Source organism: Nomascus leucogenys, chromosome 24, assembly GCF_006542625.1.
Source record: "Nomascus leucogenys isolate Asia chromosome 24, Asia_NLE_v1, whole genome shotgun sequence".
Taxonomy (NCBI): domain Eukaryota; kingdom Metazoa; phylum Chordata; class Mammalia; order Primates; family Hylobatidae; genus Nomascus; species Nomascus leucogenys.
The window spans coordinates 7,845,032-7,867,071 of NC_044404.1; the positions used below are offsets into that span (position 1 = coordinate 7,845,032).

Consider the following 22,040-nt stretch of genomic DNA (forward strand, 5'->3'; position numbering starts at 1 on the left):
TTGGGTGGGTAGATGGATGGTTGGATGGATAGGTGGATAGATGGTTGATGGATGGATGGATAGATTAATGCATGCATAGGTGGATGAATCGGTGGGTGGATAGTGGGTTGGATAGATGAATGGGTGGATCGATGGTTGGGTGGGTGGGTAAATGGGTGGATGGGTGGGTAGATAGAGGGTTGGGGGTGGATGAGTGGATAGATGGATGGATGGATGGATGGAGGGATGGGTGGTTGGGTGGATGGATGGATTAATGAATAGATAGATGGATAAATGGGTGGGTGGATGGGCAGATAGATGGATGGGTGAGTGGACAGGTGGATAGAGGGTTGGGTGGGTGGATGGATGAGTAGGTGGATGGGTGGATAGGTGGATGGATGAATGGATGATGGGTGGGTGGATGGGTGGATGGATGGGTGGATAGATGGATGGGTGGGTAGATGGATGGGTAGGTGGATGCGTGGATAGATGGATGGATGAATGGATGGTTGGGGGGATGGATGGGTTGGATGAGTGAACGGATGAGTGGGTGAATAGATGAGTTGGTAGATGAGTGGATAGAGGGATGGGTGGGTAGATGGGTGGGTGGAAGGCTGGGTGGGCGGATGGCAACATCAAGTACTTTGGGAGGCTGGGTACTTCTGCATTGTAAAAGTGCATAAAGGGGTTTCTTTCTTTTCGTGGAGAAAATTTCTGTTCTGAAAATGGCAGCACATTGCCTGTTGCAAAGCCAACACTTTGGGAGGCTGAGGTGGGCAGATCACTTGGGGTTAGGAGTTTGAGACCAGCCTGGCCAACATGATGAATCCCGTCTCTAAAAAAAATACAAAAATTAGCCAGGTGTGGTGGTGCGTGGCTGAAATCCCAGCTACTCAGGAGGCTAAGACAGGAGAATCACTTGAACTTGGGAGGCAGAGGTTGCAGTGAGCTGAGATGGCACCACTGCACTCCTGCCTGGGTAACACAGTGAGACTCCATCTTAAAAAAAAAAATACCCACAAAAAACAACAAAGAAATGTCCCCTGGTTGAGTAGGCTTCAGGCAGGACCTGGGCCAGGGGCCGGATGGCCATCGACTCTCTCTGCACGTTTTGCCTCTCTGTACATCTGCATCGTCTTTCCTCAGCTGCCGATGGCTGGGTTCTGCCCTTCAGTCCATCTGCCAGACACCGAGTTCAGACGCGTCAGGTCAGCTACCTGAAGAGGCAACTTTCAGGGCCTCAAATCCAATGCCAAATTTCTGGGGAAGACAGTCTGGAGTAATCTATTACCAGGGCTCTGGGGTTACACATTCGGACTGTGGGAGGACCCTGCTTCCCAGAGAAAGGGGTCGTTGTATCTGCCACACCAGTTTTATGTAGACTACCTATGGGTCTGACTTCCAGTTTTGGCTGAAGTTCTCACATCCCATTTGATGACTGCCTGGCCAGATGCCTGTTAGGTCCCAGGCCTGGGAGCCCACACCGATTGCGAGGCTGTCCCCTAAGCTGCAAGGCCGGGAAACCTGCCCATTTGGAGCTGTGAGTGTAGGGGGCGTGGGGCTGACTTGCAGAGCCAGGCCAGGCTGGCTGTAGGAAGAGAACTGCAGCCGTAGCTACGGGGGCCCCTCAGTAAAGGTGTCCTGGGTTTGCCCAAGAGAGCTGCTCCCTGGGCCCGTCAGATGCCCACTGTGAATGGGAGGACCTGGCATCTGAGCCCAACAGATGATCTCTGCTCCTCTCCACAGCCTGGCTTTGCAAGAGGCAATATGCTGCCATTTTCAGAATAGAAATTTTCTCCACGAAAAGAAAGAAACCCCTTTATGCACTTTTACAATGCAGAATCTAATTTAGGTTTCAATAAGGGAAGGAACCATTATATCAGCCTATTTCAGTGCTTTTTGTCATTACGTTATATTTTTTAAAATACTTTCATCGGGGACCCGATATACACTTACAATCTCTCTGCATTTATTTTCTTTTAAGAACACATATAATAAAACTCAAAGTTAATAGCATGAAAATAATTTCTACAATAACAGTTGTAGCAAATCTTCGAATTGCCAGGGTGAAGGTGGCTAGACAGAGTGAGGCAATTACGTCTATTATTAGCAGTGCACGGGGAGGATTGATGTACAGTGGGCTGTGTGTGAGCAGAAGCCTTCAGACGTGAACTACATTTTAATAGTGAAATTCTCATAGATTATAACTCCCTTCATTAACATTTTCACACATCGCTGACTAACAAATGAGGAGAGAGGCCTTCTGCACTCGTAGATTTATTATGCTTGGGATGCTCTCTGCACCTCTGTGTATGGGCAGGAGCTTCGTCTTCTAACCTCTGACTACTGGCGATTAACTCTTTCCGGGCCTACCTGTTTCCTTCAGGCATGGGAGAACATTCTGGAAACACTGGCTTTGCACTTTAAGACTTTTACAAGGTGGTTCCTCAGGACAGCCCCCCCTGGCTGCCCCCTGCTGTCTTTCTGTGCCTTTCCCCTGTTGCCCTGCAGGTGGGTATTGGAGGATGGAGGGTCTGGGGGAATGAGTCAGGCCAGATCTGGGCTCCATCCATCTGCTGCCATGTCTCTCACCAGGAGAAGCAGAATCTGATCCCTGCTCAGGTACTTGAGTTGCCAGGTGGGGTGAGGCAGCTCTGAGCATCAAAGGATGGTTGTTTGACACAATTATTAGATCTCCTATTAGCAAGAGGAGTGAAGTGGTCTTCTGTCCCCTGCGAGGCAGGGGATACCACCCAAGATGTGACAGAGAGAGTTTTGGGCAGGGCTCACTGGGCAGAGAAGGGGAAGTGGGCTTTTCTGTCAGGATCCAGATGAACTGACTTTCCATGTGCAGAGCCTTGTCCTAGGAGAGGATGAACGATTTACAAAGGAGTTGGATGCCAGTGCCTGCCCTGGAGGGATTTGAGGTTAAGGCGAGAAAATCTTGAGGAAGGGACAATGTTTTTAGGTGATTTGCCAACCATTGTCCATGGTTGTATCCGCGCTGTGAGGTGAGTGCTGGGGCTTGCGGAGAAATGCCATCTTCTGGTCACCCTGGGGAGGCTTAATGGAAAATTCTGCGAGTACCGGAGCTCCAAGATGGTGGTTCCTGGTGTTGTCTGTACCTGGTAGCAAGTGGGTTAGAAGGGTGCTGTGGACATGAGTTAATGCAGGGAGGAAACCTCCCAGGTTTGGAGCTGGGCGTTGAGTTTCCAGCCCATCCTTCCTGATGATGCACTCCTGCTGCTTTCTTTTGGGGACACAAAGCCTTGGTGACTTAGGACCCAATATTCTACAAGTTTGCTCTTGAGCATATCTTGTAATGTTTATTGGGCCCCCAATGGCATATGAGACCCCCTAGGGCCAGGATCCCCCCCCCGCCACCCGCACTTCCTATGCTCATTTGTGTGTCTCTGAGTTAGGGTATTTTGGTAAACTCCTCAACAAGATTGAAATTGAACCCAGGGGTTTTCAGTCCTGTCTGCATATTGTCATCACTGGGTAACTTTTAAAAACTAATGCCAGGGCCCACACTCAGAGACTTTTCTTTTTTTTGAGACAGAGTCTCACTCTGTCGCCCAGGCTGGAGTGCAGTGGCACAATCTTAGCTCACTGCAACCTCTGCCTCCCAGGTTCAAGCGATTCTCCTGCCTCAGCCTCCCAAGTAGCTGGGACTACAGGCTTGTGCCACCATGCCTGGCTGATTATTTTGTGTTTTTAGTAGAGACGGAGTTTCACCATGTTGGCCAGGCTGGTCTCGAACTCCTGACCTGAGGTGATCTGCCCACCTTGGCCTCCCAAAGTGTTGGGATTACAGGCGTGAGCCACCATGCCTGGTCAAAGACTCTTTTAAATGGTCTGGGTGGGGCTCTGGCATTGCTATTATTTAAGAGCTCCCAAATGATTCTAGTGTCCAGTCCAGGTTGAGGACCACCAAAACCATTTGGGAGGTGGTCTGGCCTTTAGGTGAATTAGCTGGAAGGAAGAAATTCTGACCAGAACAAACAGTGAGGCTGTGGGCAGACGGGGATGCATTTTTAAAACCCCTTACTTTTCCTTTCTGTCTTTTGCAACCTGCAGATACTCATTGCTATTGGATGCAATGCGAGAGGCACGGGACTAAATCCTGTAGGTCGTTGAGGAAAGGGCCGCTTTGCATTTGGTCCCGGGAATCCAGGTTCCCCTTCCTCCCCATCACTCCTTCCTTCCCCCTCCATCCCCAGCCTGTGCCGTGTGGTGCCCACCCCAGCCTCATGGTCCCTGGGTGGGTGTCATCCGCAGCAAGAGCCGGTGTCTGTCATCTTTGATCTCCTCCTGTAACTCTGTAGGGCTTAGCCAGCTCTGCTTGACTCCAGCACCAAACCAGCAGCAGGAGCTGCTCTGCTTCCCATCCCTCCTCCCTGGGAACATTATCCCTTAAATAAAATCAATAGACCTGGGACATGCTTGGAATCTAGAAGCTAATCTTTCCTAAGTTCCGTTTCATGTCAGAGTTCTCCTAGTGGCCACCATTGGCTGCGCAGTGACGGGATGAGGGAATGAATCCATGGGGGCCCGTGTGCAGTCTGGGGAGGTGGTGTGGGTGCGCTGGATGGTTCTGCTGGGAGAAGGGCCGCGACGCTCTGAAAGCTGGTGCTGGGCTTCCTTCCACTGCACAGGGCTCCATCCTGCATCCCGACACCCCACCAAGTGTTAGGGAGTGCGGGAGGCAGACCTAATGAAAACCCGGTTTCATTTTGCATAATCAGGCACTATTGAAATGAGCCTTTCAGTGCTGCTTGCTGCAAATTAACAATCTGACTTATATACAATAAAAACCCGAGTATTGTACAAAGTGATACTTCTTAGGTGGTGGATACACAGATGGAAATTCATTTAATGAACTACAAGTCCCTGAATGGATTCTAAACTTCTTGTAATTACCCTGGAAAGAACCCCAGTAGAAGCAGAAAAAAGCCTTTTGTATTCCCCCCAACCCCCTACCCCTGTGCCATGGCAGTTGGCTTTCTCCATCCTTCAGGTTGCTTTGTCAGAAATGAGCATCTTTCTGTGAAGAGTACTTGGAGGCCCGTCCAACGGGTGGGGTTGGGCCGCATGTGGATGAGCAAACCTCATTCCCCCTCTCCAGGTTCTGAAAACAGTGTGATTTGTAAAGGCTTTGGTGCTGAACCAAATGCATCTTAAATGGTATTGTAAAGAGTTTAACCCATCACCCCAGCATCAGCCAGTGAACAGTCTGGCTGGCTGCCCAAAGGACTGGGGAGACCTGCTCTTTGTAGCACTGGACTGACTGAGTCTAGACTGAGCCAATCCGAGGCAGAGACTCAACCCTACTCCTGGCAGTTTTCTTTGAAAGATGTTGTTCCAATGGGGAGGCCATCAGAAGAGTTCCACTAGGCCAGGAGTCACCTTCCCCTTTGATAAGGCAGGAGGGCCAGGGGACCGGACAGGGCAGAAGTTCCTTGGGCAAACCAGAGCAGAGCCAGGTTCCAGCCCTCAGGTGAGCCATCTCTCACCTCCACCACCACAGCCTGATGCAGGAGCCATCTGGGACCTGCCTCTTCCAAGGGGACAGTTCCATGGAAGGGGGTTAGGGACGGAGTGGCATCCACAAGGAGTGCCACACTCGATAAGTATCCCAACCTGTTCCATATTTATTATGGGCAACAATTTGACTAACGGAGAATTTAGATTAATAACATTCAGGCCAGAGAAGTAATTTCCTTTGAGAAAGCGATTTACATGCGCTGTGCCAGAGAGAGCCGTGGCTGCTCTCTTGTCGTGTCAGCTCAAATAATGAAGTTGAAAATAACATGGAAGGTTAATAGGTCCAACTTATCTCTTTAGAACTGAAAAGGAAGATTTACAGTGTGGAGACTGTTTTGCATATTTCCAGTGGGAATTGAAAGTGTTTTTTCCCCAAACAAGATTTATGAGAACTCACGGTTGAAGATATCTGCTCTGTTACTGCTCCTAAGTGAGGCAGTCAACCTCTTCATTTGGGTGGATGCCCCGGGCTTTAAAGAGAGCTATCTTCCCCCACGTCACTGGCAGGGGTGTACTGGAATGCTGGCATGGGGGTGCTACCTTGGGAAGAGTTTAACTTTGAAAGGAGAGTCAACTGCTTCTGACTCTAGGAGGTCACATCCTTTGTTTGCTAATGACTAGAGAGAGGATTAAACATTTCCATCACCTAGACCTTTCAAAACATTTCTTGGATTTATTTTGCCATTATTTACTGATCCTAGAACTTGGAGGGTGAGTCCTGGGCTGGAGGAATAGAGGGAAAGGGAGCTGGGTCAGAGTAAGGAGAATGGGGGAGTGGGGCAGCAACATGACCTCTGCATTCCAGGCAACAAGTGGGTCTTTCAGGCTCTCACTTGCTTCTTAACTGGCTTCCCTGGAAAGCTCACCCAAGCCCTTCTGCTAACATCTCACTGGCCAACTTCATCTGCAGAGGGGCTGTGAGGGGCAGTCTTTTGCTCAGCACTTTCCTGCCCATAATGAAATTGGAGTGCGTTATTTAGGAAGAATGGGAGAGTGGATATTGGTAGGTCACCAGTAGTCTTTAGCTCAAGTGTTTAGTTCATTTATTTTCAATCTTTCTTGTTTTCTGTTAAATGCAAACTATAAATTGTCCTTTAAATACTGCTTTAGCTGTGTCTCACAATTTTTTTTTTGCTTTCTCCCAAACATTATACTGAAAAATTTCAAACGTAAAGAAGAGTTGAAAGAATTAGATATGATATATCCATCATTTTAACAATTTGCTATATTTGTTTTATCCCATATTCATCCATGTGTCAATTCATCAATTCATCTTGGTTTGATATATTTCATAGTAAATCACAGCTAACAGTACATGTCACCTCTAAATATTTCAGCATGCATATTATGAACTGTTTATTTACTTTTTAAGGTAAAATTCCTACAGTGAAACACACAATCTTAAGTGTGCCGTACGATGAGTTTTGACAGATGTGTCTACCCATGTAACCCAAACTTCTATAAAGACACAGAACATTTCCATCACCCCAAAAGGGTTCCTCTGGTCTCTCCTTAGTCAATGCTCTCCTACCCCCAGGCAACCAATGTTTTGATTATTTTCACCATTAGTTATTTTTGCCTATTCTAGAACTTTATGAATTCATACAACATGTACTTTCTCTCTCTATATATATTTATATATATATTTATATATATGTGTGTGTGTGTTTTAATCTCAATAGCTTTTGGGGGGTACAAGTGGTTTCAAGTGGTTTTGGTTACATGGATTAATTTGGTGAAGTCTGAGATTTCAGTGCACTGGTGACCAGAGGAGTGTATATTGTACCTAATACGTAGCTTTAAACAGGTCCTCTTTTAGGCAAGGCTTCCTTCATTCAGCGTGTTTTTTGAGATTCATCTGTGTTGTTGCAAGTATCAGTAGTTTGTATCAGTAGTTTTTTTTTTTCATTTTTATTGAGAGTAGTATTCCATTGTATGAATGTACCATAGTTTGTTTATCCATTCATTCATGGACATCTGGTAGGTTTCCAGTTTTTGGCTATTATGAATAAAACTGCTGTGAATATTTTGTACAAGTCTTTTTTGGGGATGTGTGTTTTTATTTCTTTTGGGTAGATGCCTAGGAAAGAATTGTTGGGTGCTGTGTTTTCTTTTTTTTAAAAGAAACTGCCGGACGTTTTTTTCCCCTAAGTGGTTGTACCATTTCCACCAGCAATGTATGAGGATTCCAGTTGCTCTCCATACTCACCAGCATTTAGTGCTGTGACTCTTTTAATTTCAGCCATTCTGATGGGTGAACAGTGGGATCTCATTGTGGTTTCAACTTGCATTCCCTGATGACTAATGATATTTTCCATGTGTTTATTAGTCATCCATATATCTCCCTTTGTGACATATCTGCTCCAATCTTTTGTCCATTAAACGTGGTGGATTTTCCTTTTGTTAGTGGGGGATTGTAGTTTATATATTCTAGATACGGTTCTTTGTTAGCTATATGTTTCATAAATATTTTCTCTTAGAATGTGGCCTGCTTATTCATTTTTATTTTTATTTATTTGTTTATCCATTCATTCATTTATTTTGAGACAGAGTCTTGCTCTGTTGCCCAGGGTGGAGTGCGGTGGAGTGATCTCAGCTCACTGCAGTCTCCCCTTCCTGGGTTCAAGTGATTCTCCGGCCTCAGCCTTCTGAGTAGCTGGGATTACAGGTGCCCACACCATACCTGGCTATTTTTTTTGTATTTTTAGTAGAGATGCGGTTTTGCCATGTTGGCCAGGTTGGTCTCAAACTCCTGGCCTCAAGTGATCCGCCTGCCTCGGCCTCCCAAAGTGCTGGGATTACAGGCGTGAGCCACTGCACCTGGCTTTTGTTTATTTTTATAATGGTGTTTCTTTATGACCAGAGTTTTAAATTTTGCTGAAATATATTTTTTATTATTTATTTATTTTTGAGCTAGTCTTACTCTGTTGCCCAGGCTGGAGTGCAGTGATGCCTCACTGCAGCCCTGACATCTGGGGCTCAAGCAATCCTTCCACCTCAGCCTCCCGAATAGCTGCAACTACAGGTGCACACCACCAGGCTGTCTAATTTTTGTATTTGTTTTTGTAGCAACGTGGTCTTGCCATGTTGCCTAGGCTTGACTTGAACTCCTGGGCTGAAGTGATCTACCTGCCTCAGCCTCCCAAAGTGCTGGGATTACAGGCATAATCCACTGTGCCCAGCCTGAAGTTTATCACTTTTTTCCCTTTATGATTATTCCTTTCCATGCCTTCTCTAAGAAATCTTTGCTTATTGTGAAGATATTCTCCTATGTTTTCTTCTAGAAGCCTTACAATGCTAGCTTTTACATGCAGGTCTATTGCTCATCCATTTTCACACTACTAGAAAGAAATACTTGAGACTGGGTAATTTATAAAGAAAAGAGGTTTAATTGGTTCATGGTTCCGCAGGCTGTACAGGAAGTGTGGCTGGGGATGCCTCAGGAAACTTTCAATTATGGCAGGAGGGGAAGCAGGCACATCTTACATGGCCGGAGCAGGAGGAAGAAAGTGAAGTGGGAGGTGCTACTTACTTTTAAACAATCAGATCTCTTGAGAACTCACCTGCTATCATGAGAACAGCAAGGGGGAAATGCGTTGCCATGATCCAATCACTTCCCACCAGGCTCCTCTTGCAACATTGGGGATTACAATTTGGCATGATATTTGAGTGGAGACACAAATCCAAACCATGTCACCATCTCAAATTAACTTTTATGTATGGTGTAAGGTAGGAGACAACATTGTTATTTTCCATAGTGATGTCTAGTTGTTCAGCACCATTTGTTAAAAAAAGACTTTCTTTTCCCCATTGGATTGCTTTGGCACCTTTGTCTAAACATTAATTAACCATATAAGGGTGGATCTATTTTGGTTTCTATTCTTTTCCACTAATCTATTTGTCTGTCCTTATACCAGTACCTCACTGTCTTGATTACTGGAGCTTTATAATAAATCTTGATGTCAGTTCTCCAACTTTACTTTTTCAAAATGATTTGGCTATCTTAGCTCTTTGACATTTTCATACAAATTTTAGAATCAGCTTGTCAATTTCTATTAAAAAAAACCTGCAGGTATTTTCATTAGGATAGTGTTATAGATTATTTGGAGAGAACTGTCATCTTTAAAATATTGAGTCTTCCAGTCCACAAAGGTGGTATATCTCTTATTTAGGTCTTCTTTAATTTCCTTCAGCAATGTTTTATAGTTTTCAGTGTGAAGATTTTGCACATCTTTTGCTGAATTTATTCCTAGGCATTTTATGAGATTTTTTTAGACACTATTACTGAAATCCCCAATTGAGATAGTAGGTCTATTTCTCTATTTCTGTCAATTTTTGCTTCTTGTCTTTTGAGGCTCTGTTATTAGGCACATGCACAATTATGATTGTAATGCCTCCCTGATTAATTGCCTCATTTTTCACTATGAAATGTCTCTATTTTTGGTAAACTGTTTGTCTTGAAGTCTACGCTACATAGCCATTTCCAGCCTTCTGATGTTTGTGGTTTACATGGTATATGTTTTTTCATCTATTGCTTTCTTTGTCTTTCTATTTAAAATGTGTCTCTTATAGACAGCCTGTAGTTTGGTCTTGCTTTTTCCTACATTCTGACAATCTCTGTTTTTAAACTGGAGTGTTTAGTCTATTTATATTTAATATAATTATTGATATGTTTGGATTTAGGCCTACCATGTTGATACATATTTTCTGTTTATCTCACCTGTTTTTCATTGCTCTTTGGGTTAATTGAATGTTTTAAAAATAATTTTAATTTGTTAATGCCTCTTTGCATGTTTTGCATTTTTTGGTGGTTGTACTAGGGAATGTAATGTATATTCTTAACTTTTCACAATCTACATGTAGTTAATATTTGTATCACTTTATGTAAATTATAAGAATCTTGCAACTATATTGTTTATATCTTAATTTCTTCATCCTATACTTGTTATATGTATTACATCTATATATGCTATAAGCCCCATAGTGTATTTTTTTTTGCTTTAAACAGCCACATGTATTTTATGACAATAAGAGAAGAAAATGGTATCTTTTATAATCATATTTTGGAAAATCTTAGTTTCTTCCTGAAATCAGAGCTCCCATTTGTATCATTTTCCTTTGGTATGAAGGATTTCATTTAACTTTATTTCTTGGGAAGATTTGCTGGTGGTGAATTTTCTTATATTTTATTTTTCTTAACATGTCTTCATTTTGCCTCACTTAATGGTGGATTTTTCACTGGGTGTAGAATTCTGAATGGACAGTGTGTTTTTCTCTTGGCACATTAAAGATGCTGTTCTCTTCCTTCTGGCCTCTTGTTTTTGATAAGGAGTTCTTTAGCATTTGTGTTGTTCCCTGTGGAATGTGTCCTTTATTTCTGGCCCCTTTCAGAATTCTCCCTTTATCTTTGGGTTATTCACTTTGACCATGGTGTGCCTAGGTATTGTTTGTTTTGTTTTGTTGATTTTGTTTGAACTTCTTTTTTTTTTTTTTTTTTTTTTGAGACAAGATCTGGCTCTATCACCCAGACTGGAGTTCAGTGGCATGATCTCAGCTCACAGCAACCTCCACCTCCCAGGCTCAAACGATCCTCCCCTACCAGCCTTCTGAATAGCTGGGACTACAGGCGCGCACCACCATGCCTAACTAAATTTTGTATTTTTTGCAGAGACAGAGTTTTGCCATGTTGGCCAGGCTGGTCTAAAACTCCTGGGCTCAAGCGATCCACCCGCCCTGGCCTCTCAAAGTGCTGGGGATTATAGACATGAGCCATTGCGCCTGGCCTGAGCTTCTTGATTCTGAAAATCTATGCCTTTCAACAAATTTGGGAAAATTTTGGCCATTATTTCTTCAAATTGTTATTCTGCTGTATTCTCATTGTCTTCTTCTGGGACTTCAATTATATGGATATTTGACCTCATGTTTTTTTTTTTTTTTTTTTAAATAAATCACCAAGGCTTGTTCATGTTTTTCAAACTCTTTTTTTTTTTTTTTTTTTCCCAGATAGATCAGTATTTATCGGTGCCAGCCCTATTGACATTTTGGGCCAGTCATTATTTGTTGCGTGTGGGAACTCACTTGAGCACAGTTACTTTAGATTCCTTAAAATCTTTTTTTTTTTTTTGAGACGGAGTCTCACTCTGTCGCCAGGCTGGAGTGCAGTGGCATGATCTCGGCTCACCGCAACCTCCGCCTCCAGGGTTCAAGTGATTCTTCTGCCTCAGCCTCCCCAGTAACTGGGACTACAGACCTGCGCCACCATGCCCAGCTAATTTTTGTATTTTTAGTAGAGATGAGGTTTCACCATGTTGGCCAGGATGGTCTCGATCTCTTGACCTCGTGATCCGCCCACCTTGGCCTCCCAAAGTGCTGGGATTATAGGCATGAGCCACCGCACCTGGCCTAAAATCTTTGTCTTCCAATTTCAACATCGTTTTAAAATACAAATCATTATTATTCAAGTATGGTGTGACCAACAGATCGGGAGATGATTGCTTTTGAAAAGAAAGCTTGTTACAATTCCAAGAGGAAAGGGCACTGCCTGCTACTGGGGCACATGGGAGAGCACCAGGAGTGGTCAGAGGCAGAGGGAGCAAGGAGAAGTGTGGATCAGAGCCTTTGCTGTGGTTTCTGTGAGAAGGGCAAGGCAAGGCAAGGCAAGTTAGGCATTAAGACTGGCTAGTTCAAACAATTTTGGTGGGCTCTTGGCGAAGGGGCTGTCTCTTGCTGCCTGGTATCTGGCCCTGGGGCAATTAGGGCAGGGGAATAGTGGTATGGGTGAGAGCCCACCAAGGGAGGTGGGTGTGGTGTGGGTTTCAGACTGGTTGGTTTGCACATGAAAGGGACATTCCTTGGCAAGGCATTTGCTATCTGCAGGAATTGTCTAACCCTGGGAAGTGCGGTCCTTTCTAGAGTTAGCAAAGCCCCAAGACGTCAAAATATCAGAATAAAAAGACATCTTCATACAAAAATTTGTGTCATCTCAGAGTCCATTGATTGATTGCCTTTTCTCTTGAGTATGAGTTGCATTTTTCTGCTCATATATCTTGTAATTTGGGACTGGATTCTGGACCTTGTGAATGATACGTCGTAGAGACTTGGGATTCTGTTATGCTATTCTGAATAATACTGAGTTTTTGTTTTAGCAGATACTTAACTTTGCTGAGTTCAAACTATAAACTCTGTCTTGTCTGTGCTGCAGCAGAAATCTCTGTCCAGGTGTTTAGGCCTTAAGTGGGCTGCTTACAGTCTATTCCATGCAAACATAATTCAGAGATCAGCCAGAGATTGAGGCAGTTTATGCACAGACTTTGGTGTTCTCCCTCTGTGGCTCTCTCCTTTTAGGGAGTTCCCCTTTCATTTTCTAGCTGCTGTGGTTAACCCAAACACTCCTCTGATTCTACAAAAAGTAAGACTTCAGGTTTCTATCTGAATATTAGCTACTCTGTGACACTGACTGGGGCCTGCCTCAGGCAAAAAGCTATTAAAAAAAAAAAAGAAAGAAGAAAAAGTCACAAACCCTCAGAAACTTACCCAGTCTTAATCCCTTCTTTCTACTGTCCAAATCCCACCAATTTCTGCCTGTCTTTGATCTCTGTCTATTGTCTTCTGATTAAAAAATATATATATTTTAAATGTTTGAAGGTTGGTCCAACAAGAGCTACTTCTCCATTATTGAAAGTGGAATTCTGTGTCTCATGAATTTTGACACACAGTGATTTTACTATGTTCTAAGTGTTCAAAAATTTCCCTTATGATTTTTTCCTTTAACAAGTTCAATGGAATGTCTTTTCGCTTCCAGATGTGTTGATTTGCAAGCGAACCTTTTGTTGGTAATTGTAAGCATTCTTATGTTACAGTCTTACGTGTGGTTCCTAGGACGATGATTTTTGGCATTCACCGAAGCTTCCCTTATGGCTCAGTGCATGTTTAATTTTTTGTGAATGTTCTACATGTGCTCAAAAAGGATGTGCATTCTCTGTTGGATGAATTTTCCGTGTATTTATCAGTTAAACCCTAATAAATTCCTTCGTCTTTGTTTTTTGCTTTGTCTGTGTGTGTGTGTGTGTGTGTGTGTGTGTGTGTGTGTGTGTGTGTGCCATCAGTTTGTGAGGGGATGTGTTAAAGTCTCCAACCAAACCTCCTGATTTATCTATTTCTTTCTGCAGCCTTGTCAGATGTTACTCTGCATTTTTTGAGGCCAAATTCCGAGGTGCATATCTTTTCAGGATCATGACATCTTCTTGTGTTAGCTCCTTTCGGAAGCATGTCGCGTCTCTCCCTATCTCACCTGTCCTTTGGCTCTTTGGGCAGCCTCTCAATTTCAGGTTTTTACATCTGTCTCTAATTCTGGGAAATTCTTGGTTACTAGTTCTTCCTACAGTTTCCTCCACTCATGTTTCTGTCCTCCTGGGTCTCCTGTGACATGAATGTTGACACGTCGTCTTCTGTTCTCCATATTTCCTTTCTTTTCTTTTCTTTTCTTTTTCTTTTTTTTTTTTTTTTGAGACGGAGTTTCGCTTTTGTTGCCCAGGCTGGAGTGCAGTGGCGCGATCTTGGCTCACTGCAACCTCCGCCTCCCGGGTTCAAGCGATTCTCCTGCCTTAGCCTCCCAAGTAGCTGGGATTACAGGCGTGCACCACCACACCTGGCTAGTTTTTTGTATTTTTAGTAGGGACGGAGTTTCACCATGGCCAGGCTGGTCTTGAACTCCTGACCTCAGGTGATCCGCCCTCCTTGGCCTCCCAGTGTGCTGGGATTACAGGCGTGAGCCACCGTGCCTGGCCTCCTTTCATTTATTAAAAATTTTTTTTCCATCTCTTTATCATTTTTTGATGCATTCTGGTAAGCTCCCTGATGTGATCTTAACCTCACAAAATTATTCTTTGGCTATGTACTGAATGCCTTTTTTTGTTTTGTTTTGAGATGGAGTCTCGCTCTGTCACCCAGGCTGGAGCGCAGTGGTGCGGTCTTGGTTCACTGCAACCTCCGCCATCGGGTTCAAGTGATTCTCCTACCTCAGCCTCCTGAGTAGCTGGGGCTACAGGTATGTGCCACCACATCCAGCTAAATTTTTTTGTATTTTTAGTAGAGACAGAGTTTCGACATGTTGGCCAGCCTGGTCTGACCTGAAGTGATCTGCCCATCTCTGAGTGCTTTCTTCTAGGAATAAGGTAGAATAAGTCTGCACCTCCAGCAGGCTTCTTCCCCTCATCTGAGTCCAGAGGGAGCCCTGGAGCTCTGCATGCTCTCCGCATGTGCCAGGCCACTCCCTCTGCGTCACATGTCCCTCTGCTACCAAGATCTGCTTTTATCCCTGTGCTCCTCAGTCACCAGAGGGAGCCCAGACTCCCAAGCCTCTCCCCAGGGAGGCCTGCCCTCAGGGTTTCTTTGAGAATCCACTCCCCACACACTTTGTCTTCTCCATAGCACTGTCTGGTGCACCCTGCGTTTCGTCTCTCTTGCCAAATGTAAGAGCCACGGAGGCAGCACTTTTTGTCTCTTTTGTCCTGTGACATATCCCCGGCATCTTGCTGTGGTGTCTGACATGCGGTGGATGCTCAATAAATATTTGTAAAATTAATCAATAATTATACCATAGTTTTTATTTTACCTATTAACATTTCTTTTCATAAAGCTACCTTTTACTGGACATCTATGTTCAAAAGCAGTGTTAGGATCTTTACATTTATGACATTATTTAAATATTAATTTATTCATTTCTTTCTACCTTTTTTGTATTGTAAAATACACATAACATAAAATGTACCATTTTAAACTGATTTAGTGCACAGTTCAATGACATTAAGTACACTCTCATTTTTGTGCAGCCATCATAGTCTCCAGAAGTTTTTCATTTTCCCAAACTAAAACTCTGTACCCACGAAACAAAGCAATTATGTTTCCATAGCCAGCGTTTCCAGTGGGTTCTTCCTATGACTGCCTCTTCCCACTCTGCATTCCCAGTGTCTTCCCTGATCTCTTTGAGGATATCTGCTTATTTTGAATTCTTGTTCTGGTTTGCCTCTTAATTCTGCTTCCTGATATAGATATAGGGTTTGTCTTTGTGTTACGCTGTTCTTGCACTGAGATAAAGAAATGCCTGAGACTGGCTAATTTATAAAGAAAAGGGGTTGAATTGGCTCATGGTTTGGCAGGCTGTACAAGCATGGCGCTCATCACTTGGCTTCTGGAGAGGCCTCGGGGAGCATTTATTTATTTATTTATTTATTTATTTATGAGACAGAGTCTCGCTCTGTTGCCCAGGCTGGAGTGCGATGGTGCCATCTCGGCTCACTGCAACCTCTGCCTCCCAGGCTCAGGTGATCCTCCTATCTCAGTCTCCCATGTAGTTGGGAATACAGGTGCATGCCAGCATGCCTGGCTAATTTTTGTGTTTTTTGTAGAGACAGGGCTTTGCCATGTTACCTAGGCTGGTCTCGAACTACTGGGCTCGAGTGGTCTGCCTATCCCAGCCTCCCAAAGTGCTGGGATTACAGGCGTCAGCCACCACGCCCGGCCGGGTCTTTTTTCTTAGAGCGGTTATACTCCTTGGATGTTTGGTTATTTTTCCCTGTGAACCGCAGCTGCCTTGGAGGGTCATACAGGTCTGGGCCAGGGGCAGGGCCTGCACCCTTGCTTGTGCCCTTTCTGATGAGTTCTAGAGAATTGGGGGTGGGGAGTGAGGAGAATACGTTGGTGATAAAATCTGGTCTTGATCATTCCCTGATTTCAGTCTGCTTTTTCCTCTCTGTAGTGCCCTGGCCAACCTGACCCTGACAGGTTCTTTTCTGAGAGCTGCCAGCCTCTATTGAAAGTCCCCCAACCAAGGGGTGGAGAAAGAGAATCGAGTGTTCAGGGGCCACCCTGCTGCCAGGTTCCATTGTGATAGACTCTCCGCGTTGTCTGGGCCCTGGTACCAGCTGCTGCTGGGTGAGGGGCTGCTGCTTCTGCTCTTCTGTGGTCCTTGCTCTAGGGACAGGATGGGAGATGAGTGTCCAGGGCAAGATGGAGCAGGGAGCTGGGCCACTGAAAACTGGCTTCCTTGCAGCCTGCTCACCCTGGAGCTGGCACCTCTTTCACTTCCCGGTCCTGCAGCCCCCTGCGTGGGGAGGACCCACTCATCCTTGTCTTCCCCAGGAACTCCTCACCATTTCTACCCAAGACTTTCCTCTTGTTTGGGGGCATCTCTAAAACATGGGGAACCAGCCCCTGTGTCAGCCACTGTCTTGCAAGCTACCTTTGTCTTTTGAAGTCCATGGGGCAGGGGAGTAGGTTTAAAATGGCTCTGCTTAGGATGGGAAGTTGAAGAGGCAGGACAGGAGCGACGTGGGGAGCATGTCTTATGGAGAGGGGCCTGGAAAACAAGCAGTGGAACAGTCTGGCTGTCTTCCCACAGCCCGTGGAGCAGGTCGGCTCATGGGGCTCCTATCCTGAGAGGGAGCAGGTGCCTTGGTCCGTGGAAGTCCAAGGTTCTGCATGATGTGGCCTCTCTTGTCTCTGACTTTGGGTGCCTTTGACTTGTTTACTACATATGTTTACTTTCAAGTTCATTCTTCCACATTCCCACCCTTACCTGTTAACCTCCCCCAATTCCTGCTCCTCTTTTTGTCTAATGAGCTTCTGGTGAGTTCTAATGGGCACCTTATGTTTTAAAGTGGTCAGATTTGTTTCAGAGAGAGAGATTTTGTGGGTAGCCACAGACATGTTTTTATAGAATCCCAGTGTCTTTGAGCAGAAAGGGGCTTTAGAGGTGACAGGTCCCACTGCTCTCAGATTATCTTGTATTTGACTCGCTAATTACTCATTTAAGAAACCCAGTTCCCACACCGATAGGAAAAACCCTACCCTTTCTTTCAGTTGTCACTTACATATTTACAATTGTCATTATATTTTTAATTTTTTTAGTTTTAAGGCTGTATTGGAGTAATGGTGATTGGGAGAAAATTTGCTGGGGAGTTCTTAATTATCATGAAAATTCCATGTTTTCAAAGCACTTCTCACCACTTCAAAACCACCAACTCTCTAAACTCCGTTTTCAAAGCACTTCTCACCATTTCATAATCACCAACTCTCTAAACTCCAGGAGGATAGGATTTTGTCTTTGTGTTCACTGCTATCTCTCCAGGTCCCAGGACAATGCTGTCTACGAATTTGTCAAGTGAACAAATGACACTGTTAGTAACCCTACCTCTGAATCCCATCTCTTAGCTCCACCCTGCACTTGAATATTCATTTTCAGAGCTGAGGAGCTCACCACTTTGCACGCTGACCTGCTGTTTCTGCAATAGTATAAATGGTCAGCAAGTTCTTGTTTCTGCTGAGTGTAAATTATTCACCTTGAATATACATTATCAGTCCTGCTTCTGTCCCCTGGAACCACAGAGAATTCCATGAATTAATCTCATCCATGAGGGCATTTCTGATATTGAAGACAGCCAGTGTGGTCTCCCTAGGATGTCTCTAACAAGCACATGTCCTGGATTTCACATCTTCTTCAAAGGATGCTTGTCTTCACCACCTTCATCATCCTTTTGTGAGTGAGCCCTTGTTTACAGCACTGATTTTCTATGTGGTAACGACAACTAAACACTGCACCACCAACGTGGCTTCTGATCAGAGCAGAGAGGAATGGCTGTGCCACCTTCCTTCTTCTTGACATTCATTATCCTTGATTAATGCAACCAAGCTAATGCCTTCTGAGTTTGCACTTAATTACAACCCTTTTTCTTTCTTCTTCTTCTTCTTCTTTTTTTTTTTTTTTTTTTGAGATAGATTCTTCCTCTGTCACCCAGGCTGGAGTGCAATGGCACTATCTCGGCACACTGCAACCTCCGCCTCCCAGGTTCAAGCGATTCTCCTGCCTCAGCCTCCTGAGTAGCTGAGATTACAGGAGCCCACCACCACGCCTGGATAATTTTTGTATTTTTAGTAGAGACGGGGTTTCACCATGTTGGTCAGGCTGGTCTCGAACTCCAGACCTCTTGATCCATCTGCCTCGGCCTCCCAAGTGCTGAGATTACAGGTGTTAGCCACTGCACCTGGCCTAAAACCTTTTTCCAAATAGATTCTCCCCTGTTCTGTACCCCAATCAGGAGTAAAAACCCTGTGTTTTGAACCGAGGTGCAGTCTCCTATACTCGCCCCCAGCAATGTGGGATACGGGAGTCAGGCGACCCACCTGCGTTACAGACTGGTGATGATGATCACATAAAACAGTGCAGTGGGAAAGTGCTTTGAAAGCCATGAAGAAGTCTAAGGCTGCCTATTATTGCTGTGTAGCTGGTTTATTCTATCATAAACCCACTGAGGTCTGTTTAAATTGTGTGTCAGCCCACCAGAATATCAGCATCCTTCTCAATGTTGTTATTCATGGGGTCTAATAAGAATACTTCCTTTGACTTCATTTAAGCCATTGATAGAAATGACCGACAAGACAGGGCTGAGGGCAAAGCCCGTGGCACAGACTTGCAGGGTGACTTGGATCTATCATATCACTCCATCCTTTGCTAGTTCAGTTACTCAACCGACAGTGCATCTCCTTGATTGTACTACCATGTAGCCCATATGGCTTCATCAAATTTACAAGGATAACATGACGGCCATTGCTGGCTGCCTTGCTGTAATCCAGAGGCACTGCCGTCTATGGAAATACAGGTTCTATCAAAAGAGGAAACGTGCCGGTTTGCCATGACTCACTCTTGACGATGCTGACCAGGCTCCTGGAGGCCACAGCCTCTCCCTAAGGGCTCCCCAAACCTGTAATCACCAGCATTTCGGCACAGGGGACAGCGCAAAGAAGCCGTGAGGACTCCTTGAAGGAACATGGTAAAGAGCATGGTAAATTGCTGTGCTCTGACTCAGGGTTTCTGAACCTTGGCACTATTCACATTCTGGTCTGGGCAATTCTTTATTGTAAGAGTTGTCCTGTGCATGGCAGGGTGTTTAGCTGCATGCCTGGCCTGTGCGCACCAGATGCCAGGAGCACCCCTTGCCCAGTTGTGACAATAAGAAATGTTTCTAGGCATTGCCAATCTGGGGGCAGAATTGCCCCTGGTTGCAAACCACTGGTCTAACTAAAGGAGAAAGGGCCAGAAATATTTAGAACAGTGATACCTGCCCCACCACCACTACGGCAGTTTCTGGATGTGCCTTCAGAATAACATAGATTTGTTATATCCGAATTGCATTTTGCAGAGGTTAGTATGGAAGTGGGTTTGTATGCTTTGATTCTGCTCCATCGATGTAGAGTAATGTGGCCCAGAATCATGTTTGGTGGCAGCGGGGGTGCCAGGCTGGGAATGATCCCTGTGGCGTGGATGGCTATGTTAGTAGATGGTCCACATGAGAACATGTGGAATTCGGCACGTCGGCTTAGGGAGGTGCTGATGGAATCCCAGCACTTATCAGTACACGCCTAGAGCGAAGGAGCTCCTGGACTTTATTATTATGGTCTGGAGCAGCAAAACTAAATGAAAGATGATCTCTCCTGGGTCTCTGGTTTTAAGGAATCACTCATGCAGGTAGGTTGGTGATCATGGGAGGCCACAGAGGTACTTTGTTCAGAAGTTATTGTTTCCATTAGAAAGAGTAATGATTTTCATATACCAGCGAGAACAAACCCATGTTATCATAGGCCAGGGATGAGAATAACAGGAAATCTCCAAGTTTACAGAAGTATCTGGTTTATGCCCTAGGAGGTAATAGGAGTTGTGAGAGGTGGGTCAAGGCCTGCCAACACATGTCAGACAAGAGATTATTCATCATTCTTATTTTTATTTTGAAGATTAACTCCCCAAAGGGGTCAGGTTGTGCTGTGCCTCTCAAAGGTATAATTCCACTTTAAACTATAAGCTGTTTTGAGATGATTTGAGCACAAGAGCGTGTTTGGTTATAGAAAATGATTTCCCCAGCTTTCCTTGAAATAAAAAATTGCCCAGCATGCTTAGGAAATGGGAATTATGGTGGACACAATATTATTTTCTAGATGGATCACCTTATAAACGAAAGTTCCGTCATCCAGTTAATGGTGAAAAATTGTCTATTTGAAGAGACAATAATTGCCAAGGAGCAGGGAGGCCAGTGTTATTGTTTTTTCTTTTCTTTTTTTTTTTTCCTCAAAAACAGGGGTTTGATATCCATTGCATTTCAATTGCATTTGGACTTTTGCATGAGGCAGCTAGGATCCCAGCCAAAGAACCTGGGTCTGGAACCTGAAAGTGGGTTAGGAAGAGGAGGCAGCTGCCCTGGGTTGGCTTCTGGAAGGTTGACCTGGGGCTTGGCCAGTCCACTGGGCAGAGCCCAGGTGGTCCCATCTTATTGCTAGAATGTTCTCATCATCCCACGGAGCCTTCAGAACTATGTGTTCTGCTTGCTTTTTTTCTTTTTAATTTCAAGTCTGTTTGTTGTGAAATAAAGCATATGTACAAAAAAGTATACTAAATGGAAATATGCCAATCCATGAATGAAAATATGAAAACCACTTAATTCAAGATTATATCATGCCAGCAGCTCAGAAGACCCTCCTTCATCGTTATCCCCCATCCTCCTCTAAGACAACCACTATCCTGATTTCCAACATTATACTTTTTCAATTTTTTCAATGTTTTCTATTTTTAAATTTTATTTATTTATTTATTTATTTATTTGGAGATGGAGTCTCTTTCTGTCACCCAGGCTGGAGTGCAATGGCACGATCTCGGCTCACTGCAACTTCTGCCTCCCAGGTTCAAGCAATTCTCCTGTCTCAGCCTCCTGAATAGCTGGGACTACAGGCACATGCCATCACGCCTGGCTAGTTTTTTGTGTGTTTATAGTAGAGACGGGGTTTCATCATGTTGGCCAGGCTGGTCTCAAACTCCTGACCTCAAGTGATCTGCCCACCTTGGCCCTCCAAAGTGCTGGGATTACAGGTATGAACCACCATGTCTGGCCTCAAAGTTTTTTCGTTTGAAAAAGTTGTAGACCTACAGAGAAGCTGCAAGATGATTATAATGACACCTGTCTACCCTTCACCTAGGTGGACCAACTGTGACTATTTGCCATATCTACTTCATCTCACCTGGGAAATTCTTAGCCACCCACCTTGGAAGCTGGCTTTTAGGCCATCAAGTGACACTCTGGCCGGTTTTCCAGACAGGCACTCCATTTGCTAAAATCCGACCAGTTCTGAGTGGCCATGCAAAGACTCCTGGTAAAATGAGGAGGGCCACATCCCTTTCGAGCCTCCGAGGAGTCCAAGTTCAGTTCTTTGGGAAAAATAACTTATCAATCCATCAGTGAATTCATGCATTAATTTCTCCCCCTGCCTTTCCCTCCCTTCCTTCTGCCTTCTTTTTCTTCTTGCTTTTCCCTTTCAAGAAACACTTGCTGATCACTGTGGGCCTCTGTGGCAGGTGCTGAGGATGCGCTTGTGGGCGAGATGGGCCTGTCTTTGCCTTCACCATCTATCTTCTGGGTGTGGGGGAAAGCTTGATTAATATCTAGGCAATGACAAAAAGTGGTACACAAGGAAGT

The 22,040-nt window shown here is 44.6% G+C and overlaps 1 protein-coding gene across 14 annotated transcripts in view; it reads left to right on the forward strand.

The window, feature by feature from the left end:
- The window catches only part of CAMTA1 (calmodulin binding transcription activator 1), a 976,509-nt gene that overhangs the window by 202,714 nt on the left and 751,755 nt on the right, over positions 1-22,040 (forward strand). The window lies entirely within an intron of this gene.